An 11,969-nucleotide genomic window follows, 5' to 3' on the forward strand; every position below is an offset into this window, starting at 1 on the left:
ACGCATTGGCTAAACCTTTCCCCCAGGTTACTAGATCAGAAGAATAACTAGGCTCAAAAAAATTCAAAGCTAGTTCCATATAAGAGCTTTCCAACCTTAAGGTTTTCCTTTCAACCTAGTTCCAGAGGGATTTCTGCTTGCACGTTTATCCTCCTGAATAAAAATAACTGCAGAGTAAGCACTATCTAAACACAGTTTACAAAACTGAAAGAGAAACAAACAGAAATGAGGAGAACTAAGAAACAAAGACTTTCAGGGGAAAAGCCAATGTTCATGTTACTGAGAAGAGAAAAAAAGCAACTGTGCCTCAGAAAAGCCTCTTCAAGGATATGAAAGAAATGCCTTGGGTACTATGCCACATCAAGAGGAATAAAATACTTCTCATAAACATCCCTGGTACTTACTAAAGTAAATATTATCTTTTGTTCAATTTTAAGAGAAAAATTTAGTTGATTTTAAGTAACTTTATTAAATTCAATCTCAATGGTAAGCATTTAAAACTACACAATATAAAATGCTATGGTGCTAGATATTTGGCAAAATATCAATAATGTTCCCAAACACCATTTATTACTCAGAAGTGAATTTCCCAAATTAGCCATGGAAACACTGATTAAAAAGTAAATTAACTATTTGTTCAAATAAACATAAAAAGTTCATATGTTTTAGTAATTCTCTAAGACATAGTAACAATAGAATACCTGGTTTTATTATAACTTATTTTTAAATATCACCTGCTTTTATTATAGTTTTTTTCAAAATATCATCTCTATAGTAAAACTACTCTGAAAACACAGTCGGAAATCATTTTATGGGAATCACAGTGACTGGATGACAAGCCTTTGTTTTTCTTCTTGGCTGACAGTAGAAATAAGAGCAGCTGAAAATCTAGCAGAGGAATGCCTGTGTGCTAAGAAGGGTAAGTGGGATTGGGAGTAGGGCTGGAGTAAGGGTTTGAAAGTCCCTCCACATTGCAAAACACTACTTCAGAAGATCCAAAAGAGGTTTCGGCCCACGTAGTCATCATTACCAAGGCAAAGGTACTGGAGGTGACACAGTGTAGTACAACCACTGTGATTGTAGAAGACTCTGGAGCCAGACTGCCTGGGCTTAATACCACCTCACCTGCCTGACCTAAGACAAATTACGTATTCTTTCTGCAACTGAGTTTACCTTACAGGCAAAATGGGAATGATAGCATTAAAATTTCATAGGATTACTGTAAAGATTAAGTGAATATATGTAAAGCCTTTAAAAATATATCTAGCATGACAGACTGGGCCATTATTATTTAGATGGAAAGCTGGTACGTACAGAGAACTGAGAGGAAAGATCCTAGGCCTACTGCTTAATCCGGTGTGACTTTGGACGTGACAATTAACCTCTGGAAGCCCCTATCTTTTCCTCTTCAGACCAGGGTAACACCAGTTTCTACTTCTCAGCTTGATAGAAGGATTTAAAAAGGTTATGATGGCCAAGTTCACTATCAGGAATCAGGTTCAGTGTGAATTTTCCCAGCTCGGAATAAACACTGTGACACACTCCAAATGTGGACAGACAGACTCTAAAAAAGTGGCACAGAGCCCTGGTACTCTCTGCTCTGCAGTTATCAAAGACTCTTAATTTAATCACACACTGCCTTTTGCTCCTATGTTTATCAGAAATTGCCAAAGCAATTGTATTTGTTCTTTTTTTTTCCCCCTTACATAATGTTAAAAGCAAAAGGTAATGCTTCCAGATACCTCCCCATAGTGAGCTGGACTGTCAAATACTGCAGCTTTCAGCAAATCACACAGACACCAAAACAGAGGAGACAGGGTCTGTTCATCTTATTTTCTTGTCCGGATGAATTTAGAGTCCATATAACTTAGGCAAATCAAATGAACTGATTGCCTATACCTCGGGGGAAGAAAGTAGAAGGGATTTTTGCCATCTCTGTTCACCCCCTCACAGCACACTCTAGAATAGTGACATGACTTGGAACTAGAATCACCTTCTCCCACCTATGGAACATGTCAGTGAGTGAAATGACATTTTATTAAAGTTCAAAAGATCAATGTGTGTCAACTACAATGGCACAGAAAATACTAAGAAAAAGGAGTTCTGACATGGGTACACAGAGAGGCTTTCATTTCTCCTATCTCACTGCCATTGAGCATGATTGTGAGTCATCTTTATCACTTGGGCACTTTCTCTGCCAAGGAAATACAGCCCAGCCTTCCCTCAATCTTGGTCAAGGGATAGGGTTTCAACAGGTAGCAACTTGGGCAAGATCCAACAGTCAGAGCAAACCCACTGTGAGGTTGGGGGCAGATCCTCAATTTCTGCATCCTCTCTCAGGGTTTCCTAGGTCTTTGCCTCACTTTGATGTTTTCAGGTGCTTTCATCAGGTAAAGAAAGGCAATAGTTTTATCAGGAAGATTTAGTTATTATTTAGCCAGGCAGAGAATAACAATGCAGGTAAATAGACAAAGAATTAGATATCTGGCAAATACTGTTTTCCTCATTTGCGAATGTGAGGATAATGCTTCATTCACTCTGCTTTGGCCTGAACTAGTATACTTCTCCTTCAGGAGACCTTTCCTCCTCAGGACAACATTCTAGTCTAAGTTAGATTTTAAGTTTATGTACTCCCTGTGGCAGAATTCTAGAATGTCCCAAAGATTTTGCCCCTAATGTACATAATGTGTAGAACCCCTGGGACCATGGACCAGCAGATGGAGTAGTAGTTACATTAATGGATGCTCACATGGCCAACTGCAGTTCAAGTCCCAGACTCAGAGACTTGAAATTCATGCCAGGCACATGTGCATGCATGTCCAAGATCCAGGGAAGAGAATGGAGGACAATGGATTGTGCTTTGGCCATCCAATCACTGAGGAGTGATTTCTTGCTTTCCTTGTTTTCTCTCTAGCACAAAAGTTTTGCAATTGAGTTGTAAGTACCATTCTCAGTATATACGTTCAAAATAAGTTCACGTAAGCACTCACAGCCTTCTCAATCAAAATGATGTACAAGTACACAAGTACTCTTCATGAAACTGTCCCCTTTCTTCTTCCTCTTCCCTCCACTCCTCTCCTTTCGTAATGTTTCTTCCTCATCTGCCCTATCAGTGTCAGCTTAACTCTGCCAAGGTACATCTTGCTGAATACCCTCACCCCTGCCATTGACCAAACCTACACCAGACTGTCTTTCCACAAGGGCTTCTCCTCTGTTCATAGTTACCTTTGACATCTGTACTGCATGAAACATGTTATCTCATCTATCAAAACCCGTATTAAATGGCATTTCTACTTTAAAAACTTTTCGAGGTCTCTCTTTTTCATTCTCTTATATATAGTACTTTTGTTTCAGTGATGTCTATTGTATAACAGGAATAAGCCCAGAGTGTCCATTCCAATTAAGTGTTTATATATTCATCAATCATTTTATCTTTGTTTAAAGATGAAAATTATTTAAGGTGAGAGCTTCAAAGAGCATTGATGTATTAAATAGGAAACTTTGAGAGCAGAAAGCCCCTACTCTCTGGCTTAAGGGAAATCCATGGTTGATAACACTGAGACTCTCATTAACCTATTTTCAAAGGAACCAAACGAATTAAAGAGTCTTCTTTGACTTCTTCCTACTTGAGATGTGGTTGAGGGATGAAGTAGTGAAGCACAGAGACAGGGAAGATAATCATGATATGATACAAACTGACGTTAATATATGTGGGCATTCCAAATAGAACAAATATCTTATTTTATATCTTTCTAAATAAGCTAAAGCATAAAAATTTCTATGTTTATTAAGAATGTACTTTACATCAAATATTTTTCAGTCTTTATTTTTAAATTTATTTATTTATTTATCTCCATGAGAGAAAGAGAGATGAAGAGACAGGCAACACCAGTAGGATATTCATGCTACGATCCTCTCCTAGTCACAGTCTGCCCAGTGTGTTCAGGGAGGTCGTGGGACAGGAACCCAGGACCTTCCCCATGTGAGTCCAATTGTGTGACTATCTGGCCCTCCAGGCTTTTTAAATGTAATCTTCATGACACCTTTGAGGTAAATAAATATTATATCTCCCATTTTATAGTAGAGTCCAGAGCTAGTCCAAGGTTACATGGCTAGTCAATGTCATGGCTAGATTCCAGAGCCTATCCTCTTACTATGTTATTAACCACAGAAATTGGAAAAGGCACAATTCTCCACAGATACAGTGGATTTCTCTGGGTGTCCAAGACACCTGGTAAAAGACAATCACAACAGATTATTTGTTGATAAAAACTTGTATACTATCTTTGACTGGACTGGTATGAAAAGTATTCATGTTGGATAAATTCACTGTCCAAGCTGTAATGATATATAGTGATTGAGTGTATAAAATAAAATTAAAGAGACAAACACAACAGAATTTGGGCTGCAGTAGTACTTAATGCAATGAGATGCTTGCAAATTTATGCTCCTTGCCCCCTAAAGGGAACTTAACTAGATTCTCTGAGCTAAAAATTATCTAAAATAAATATTTCATCTTCCTTCTATTGTCCTAAAACAGGTTTCTCAACTTCTGCCTTATTTATATCGTATAGTGGGAATCTGTCCTGTGAACTGTGTGTTGTTTAGCCATATGTGTTGCCTCTGCCCACTAGATGTCAATAATACCTCACTGCCAGTTGTGGCAACTACAACATCTCCAGATTTTACCATGTATTCTTAATAGGGATGGTGGAGGATGGTGGCAGCAAAATAATCCACAACGGAGAACCACCATCCTAGTAGAATAAGCACTGAAACAACAACCAAAGGATTTAAGTTTAAGTCCTGTTGCATGTCACATGATCTTTCAAAATCTTGGTCTCCTCATCTGAAAAATATTGGTATATGTTTAATCTAGATCCTAGGACTGTGGTAAGAATAAAATGTCAAAAATTTACATTAATAACTTCTATTAAAGCAGTAGCAATGGGAAGAGTAGTATTTAGCTCCCTTAAGAGTTGTAAAATGGGGGGAACCAGCAGTTAGCGTAATGGCTATGTCGCTGGACTCCCATGTAGTTGACCACGGTTCGCGTCCCAGACCCAGTGGCTTAAAACTCACGCCGGGCGTGTGTGCGTGCGTGCCCAAGATCCTGAGAGGAGAATGGAGGAGAAAGGATTGCGGCATGACCATCCCCCCTGGGGGGTGATTTCTCGCTTTCTGTCTCTATGTCTCTCTCTGTCTGTCTGGCGAATGCACGTGCCCTATAGCGAAAAAAAAAAACTCTCCAAAAAAAGGAAAAAAAAAAAAAAGAGTTGTAAAATGGGAAAAGCATTGGACTGAATATTTTAAAGATTTGGTCCTATTTCTGACTCTGCTTCCAACTGCTTATGTTTCCTGGGGTAGGATATTATTATTATTACCATTATTGTTGTTATTATTATTATTAATTTATCTTGCAACTTTTACTTCTCATATATCAGTGCCCTATTTCTTTTGGGGATTACCTCACTGCGTATAGTCACATTGGACAGGTAAGCCCATATACCTGCCTCCTACCACAGAAACTCAACAGGGAGACACTTCTCAGCACTTCCACATAGACATAGAGCCAGCATGTGATCTGGGCTCAACCTCTATGCTGTTCTTGCCCAGAACTTTGACTCCTGATTAGGGGAGGCATGAATAGAAATATAAGTGGAGGGCCAGTCAGTGTTGTGGTGGTTAAGATGACTGGATCCCACATGCATGGTGGGCTGCACGGTTCAAGTCCCTGATCTAGTGGACTGAAAAATCACACTACATGTGTATGTGTCTGTGCCCAAAGTCCTGAAGAGAAGGAGAAATGGAGAGAGATTGTGGCATAATCATCCCTTAATGGGGGGTAGGGGGCATGGGGGGGTGGAGGTGTTCTTACTTTTCCCTCTCTTTCTCTTTCTCTCTCTGTCTCTTTCTGGTGAGGATTAAAAAGAAAAGAAAGGATAAAATGAGAAATATCAATTGACTAATTCCATGGCATCTACCCTAGGACACCATTCCTATAGTTCAGTCTCCTAGCCTTCCAAAGTCACCTTTTTTCCGTACCTGACTCTCCAGTTTTTCTCCCAGTTCTATAAACCAAATATCCTCTGTCTCTAAATCTGCTGATTGTCCCTAATTATTTTCCTCTTCAATAGTAAGAGGTCCCCAAATTTTGGATCGGCAAATGCCACATATTTGCCAATTTCGGGTCGGCAAATGCCACAAACCCATATTTCTCATGTCCTTTTAGGCAATTAGGTTGAGCTGTAAAGCCAAGTTCTGGCAAACTGGAAGTAAGCAGAAGTTATTGTGTAAATTCCAAAATATGTCCTTATGAGGGAAGGTCATGCTTTCTTTTTTTTTTTCAGCATTTTATTTTTCCTGCTTATTACAAGGTAGATATAATGGATGGAGCTCCAACAAGAATTTTGGACAATAAGGTGATCTGGGGAATAGAAATTTTGCATGATCAGAGCAAAAGGTAAAAAGATCTTGTTTCCCTGGTCAGATCACCATGCCAGATCTGGGTTGACTATTTAAAATTTCTTGGACTTGAGGGAGAAAAATAAATTTCTGTCTTGATTAATATGGCTGCTATTTCTGTCCCTTGTACTGATCCTTAAGAAATTCACATTTTGGGAACCAGCAGTTAGGATAATGGCTGTGTCGCTGGACTCCCACGTAGTTGACCGCAGTTTGCATCCCGGACCCAGTGACTTAGAACTCACACCAGGCGCGTGTGCATGCATGCCCAAGATCCCGAGAGGAGAACGGAGCAGAAGGGATTGCGGCATGACCATCCCTCCAGGGGGTGATTTCTCGCTTTCTGTCTCTATGTCTCTCTCTGTCTGTCTGGCGAGTGCACACGCCCTATAGCAAAAACCACTCCAAAAAAAAAAAGAAATTCACATTTTTGCTTCAGTTAGTCTTGGTTCTGTCTACTGCTTGTGCCTTTTTCAGGTGAAGGTGATAGAAAATCCAATTCAAACTGGCTTAAACAATAGGTAAAAATTATTGACTTACAGAACTGCAAAGTCCTCAAGTAACCCAGGCTCTAGGCAAAATTCAATCAACATTTCAAACAATGTCACTGGAGATCAAGTTTCTCTTCCATCCTGCTTTCCATGATTTCAACTTCACTTTCAATTTCCATATGTTGATGCTCTTACAGCTCCAGCAACTCTTATGAACCGATGAGAATGGCTGACACAGCTCAAGAGCTCACACTTCATTTTCATTCCACATCAGAGGAAAGAAAAGAATCTCCTGCAGGAGTCCCCAAAACAAAGAGGATCTCTCTCTCTCTCTCTCTCTCTCTCTCTCTCAAAACAAAACAAAACAAAAAGCAAAAAGAAAAGTACTCAGAAAATGTACATTCACAGTTCATCAAAACTATAATAGGTTACAAGTCCATCTCTGAAGCTGGTCTATCTAATGTCTGGGAGGTAACCCCATATGTCAAAGTTTTTGAAGTGAAAACCTTGTCAGAGAATGAGTATAGGAGGTGTTAATATCCTCTAGTCTTTGATCTCTTTTCCAGCCAGAACTATTCTTTTAAGATGCAACTCTGGCATAGCAGTTATATCACTGGACTCTTAGACCTGGAGCTTAAAATTTCACCCATACAGGTGCATGCATTCCCAAATCCCAAGAAGAGAACAGAGAAGAAGGAAAAGCTGCATGTCCATACCACCTAGGGGGTGATTTCTCACTTTCTGTCTGTCACTGTAGCAAGTGCACGCACCCTATAGCAAAAATCTCTCTTACAAAAAAAAGACATAACTCTAACCACATTACATGTGAAATTAAAATTCTTCAAAGATTTCCCAACACATGATGTTTTAACCCCTAGCATGGCTTACATGGTCCTTTGCCATGGTGCCCTGCTATCCCTCTACATCCATCTTCTACCTCTCTCCCCTTGCTGTCTCCTTGGAGGTCATACTGAACAACTCTAGGCTTAACAGTGTGATAGTCATTTGGTGGGTCAGAGTTTTGGCTTGATGTTCCCTTTGCCTGTAACACCTTTGCCAACCCTAGAGGTCCTGCCAATTTTTCCACCTAATTTATTACTCCTCATTCTTCCAGGCCCTGTTTAAATGCTATTTTCTCAGGACAGCATTCTCTCTGGAACTCTAAGACCTAACCAGATGCCCCATTATCTGGCTCACTTATATTTCTTCCGTCTCCACAATCCTGATAATCATGTATTAATGCCCAGGTGTCCTAATATTCTAAGTTCAGAGAGTCTATCTTTTTTCTGTCCTGTATACTCAAACCTTGATACAATGTCTAAAATATAATTATACTAAATGAATATGTATTGAATCAATCAATTAATCACTAAAGACCTACAGAGTTCATTTCTAAAAGTGAATATTACAGAATTCTACATAAGAAAATGTTATGTTCAAATGGCCATCTCTAACAGTTAGGAAAATGAATAGACATTTTGATAAAGAATTCAGAAGAGGAGGGATGTCTGAGTTAAGCTATATTTCTGATATCTTCAGTTTGATGTGTTACGTTTACATCTGTGACCCTTCTCACCTTTTAGAATTTGATCATATAAAATTTGTTTGATTTAACAATGGTCTCATCTTTTAAAATATTTTCTTTCTAATACCAGGGATTTAGGATTATTTCTTGTTTTGATAACATTTATCAGCATTCCCTAAGATAACTGATAACTCCCTGAGCTCAAAAGCTTAGGGCTGATATTCACTCAATGAAATCTCGAGATATCTGTAATCTAGCAAACCAAACCCAGCCCCGAGAAGGATATATTGGCCTCTTAGTTCTTCTGTCTCGGGACCCCCTGAGGGAGCACAGCAAGGAGACAAGGCTGGGAGGATAAGAGCAAGCAGCTCAAAAAGATCATAAAGTCTAGGGTAAGAACAGATCCTAAAGTTGTCATAAATTCCAGTTCAAAATAAATCACTTTTTCTTTGTCGAAGTTCTGACTCTAAAATGGGGCATAAGAGGTTTCCAACCCTAGGACAAGAATTCTACTATGATGAATAGATGTTCCTGCAAAACCATAAAAGGACAATCTGAATACTAAGATTGATTTTTAGGCTGATTTTTCAGGAGTCTCTTGAGACCTTTTAAATCTACTTTATAAGAGAAGCATTTTAAGTTGATTTACTGAGACAGCTAAAACTTAATTAGTTATCAAATAATTACCTAATGGACCCTTTTCGAGATATAAGGTCGAGCCATAGCTCTGGCTGCAATGCAATTAATTTTAAATTTTATAAGCTATAAAAGGTAATCACAGCCTCACGAATCAACTAAGGTGCAAAGATATTTAGATGCTGCACTGACACCAAGACATCTAAAGCAGGTTAATTGGGTGGCAATTAGTAAGGAGAGTGTTAATTGCCATACTAGTCTTATATTATGCAAATGAAATTATATTTCAATTAACAGTTAAGAAACCAAACAATTCAAAATATATGGGCAATAATGGCAATAAATAAGTTTCATAGAAGTCAAAGAAATACTCTCTTAAATGTGAGATTTTAACCTTACCCTCAGTTCAGTAAGGTTGTGATCACTTTCTCACTTCTGTGCACAAATTCAGAGCTGGTGTCTGTCATATCAAAGGTAATTTATAGTAATATATGTGGGAGCATATGGGAAAGAAGAAACTCCTGGTTACTTTAGTTTAATTATTTCCTCTAATACAGGAGGAAACAAAAACTGAGAAAAACAATAAAGGATTTGGCCAGATTCAAAGAGGTAAATAGAGACAGAACTCTAAATCAGCATTTCAGAGTCCTGATGTAAAAGGATACTTTCTGCCATATGATTGTCAACAGTAAAACATTACATACTTCCACTTTTTTTTTTTTTTTGAGAGGTTTTTGCTACAGGGCGCATGTGCTCACCAAAGAGACAGAGAGATAGAAAGCAAGAAATCACCCTGTAGAGGGGATGACCATGCCGCAATCCCTTCTCCTCCATTCTCCTCTCGGGCACACATGCACATGCGCCTGGTGTGAATTTAAGCTACTGGGTCCAGGACTTGAACCGCGGTCGACTACATGGGAGTTCAACGACATAGCCATTATGCTAACGGCTGGTCCCCAACATTACATACTTTAAACAGAAGAGTGTATGTTTTCAGATGCTGCCATTTGAAGTCACATTTATCCAAATCTTTCACTTACCATGTGACTCTGGGCCAGTTACTGAATCTCCCTAAGCTTAAATTTTCTGATGTATAAAATGACAAAAAGTACTCATTTCATTGCAGATACTAAACTATACAGACTCTGGCCTGATTGACTAGCACATATTAAGCATCCCCAAAATCTTAAATATTGTCATTAGCACTGGTTTTATAAGACAATAAATGGCATGCTTGGAGGGGTTCAGAAAAATAATCCCTCTCCCACCCAGAAAGTCATTTTACTTATAATCTTCTCATTGAAAATCGTTTGTTTCTTGTTAGTGAAATGCAAATGCCACCGGAAGCAACAACACTTTATTTTCTCCTAATACATTAGCAAGAATTAAAGTCCTAACAGGAATTACAGTCAGAAGAATCAGTAGTTTCAAACTTCTGAGATGGAATGCATGAGTGACTCGGAGGGAAAGCAAATCGAGGTGCAGCGATGTTGGAAAGGGAAATAAAAGGACACAAAGTAAATGTCACTGTCTTTATCATTTTGCCAAGGATGTCTTACTGTGAAAATCTAGGTCGAAAGCTTGCCTCTAGGGGTATAACCATTGACAGAGGAATTATCGGGTTTGGTGGTTTGTTTTCAAGCTGTGTAAATATACACACAGATAAATAGTGATTTTGGTTATTTTGACCACTATAAATTACTTGGCTAAAACCATCTACAGTTGAGGCAAAGGGAATTAAATTGGTCATGTGTCTGTTTGAGCTTGAATTATCAGTAGAAATACAGTTTTCCCTGCTGGCAGGGGTCTGATGCATTATAAAGAACTTGCCCATGAGTGAAAGTGACAGAGGAAAAATGAGCAGCTGAGGCTTTGTGGTGTTTTCTCTGAACAGAGAGGAAACCAACCATTTGAAAATCTTGTAAAAACCATGACTTACATGATCGTAACAAGGGATCGGTTTCAAAGAGGAAAGCAGAGAAGTTAGCACAAGAACTCTTTAAAGAAAGCACATTGTGAACAACAAATCCGTATTGCATTTTCACTTGACATTTGCATTGCTTAAAGCCAAATCAAACCAGAGGTTTCAAATGTGGCTAATAGGCATCATTGGTGGTTGCTTCCTTCAAATCCCACCTCCCACCCTCTGTGATTCTGCAGACTCTTCAAGTATGCCTTATACCAACTTCTTTTTTTTTTTAAGTTGATTTATTTCTTTCTTCCATGAGCAGCAGAAAGAGAGAGAAAGAAAACCTCTAACAGGGTCTTACTACCATGATGGATCCCCGGCTTCAGCCTGAACCATAGCACCTCAGGCATACCTGTGCCTGCAAACTGTGAGAGGTCTCCAGATGCGAACCCGAAACCCTTTCATGTGTGACTGCCTCAGAGAATGCTCCATTTTACCACTGTGCTACCACTATTTGTCCTCCCACCTTCTTGTTTGGAAACAAACTGTACCAGATACTCTGAACATCTTTCCTGACTGAAACAATCAAAAGTGGTTGAAGCAAGAAGCCTCCAAGGCAGCTTCCCAATTTCTACTTGGTGATGTTATGCTCTTACATAATCCCCTCACCTTTAGTGAGGCAGGATCGGTGGTTTGCTTTTAACCAGTAGAATTTGGCAAAAGTCACTTCTGTAATTATATTACAGAAGATTGTAACGTCCATTTGTTAGGAGACTCTCTCCTGTGCTGGCTTTGATGAAGCTGGCTAAGGCCTAGAAGCAAAGAACTGAGAACAGTCTCCAGGCAACAGCCAGCAAAAAAGTGACTCCTTCAATTTGGCCTCACTCAGAAACCTGTTCTCTGCAATGGTCACATGAGCTAAGAAGTGAATATTCCTCTGCTG

This window comes from Tupaia chinensis, unplaced genomic scaffold (genome assembly GCF_000334495.1).
Source record: "Tupaia chinensis unplaced genomic scaffold, TupChi_1.0 Scaffold146837_1, whole genome shotgun sequence".
NCBI classification, from domain to species: domain Eukaryota; kingdom Metazoa; phylum Chordata; class Mammalia; order Scandentia; family Tupaiidae; genus Tupaia; species Tupaia belangeri.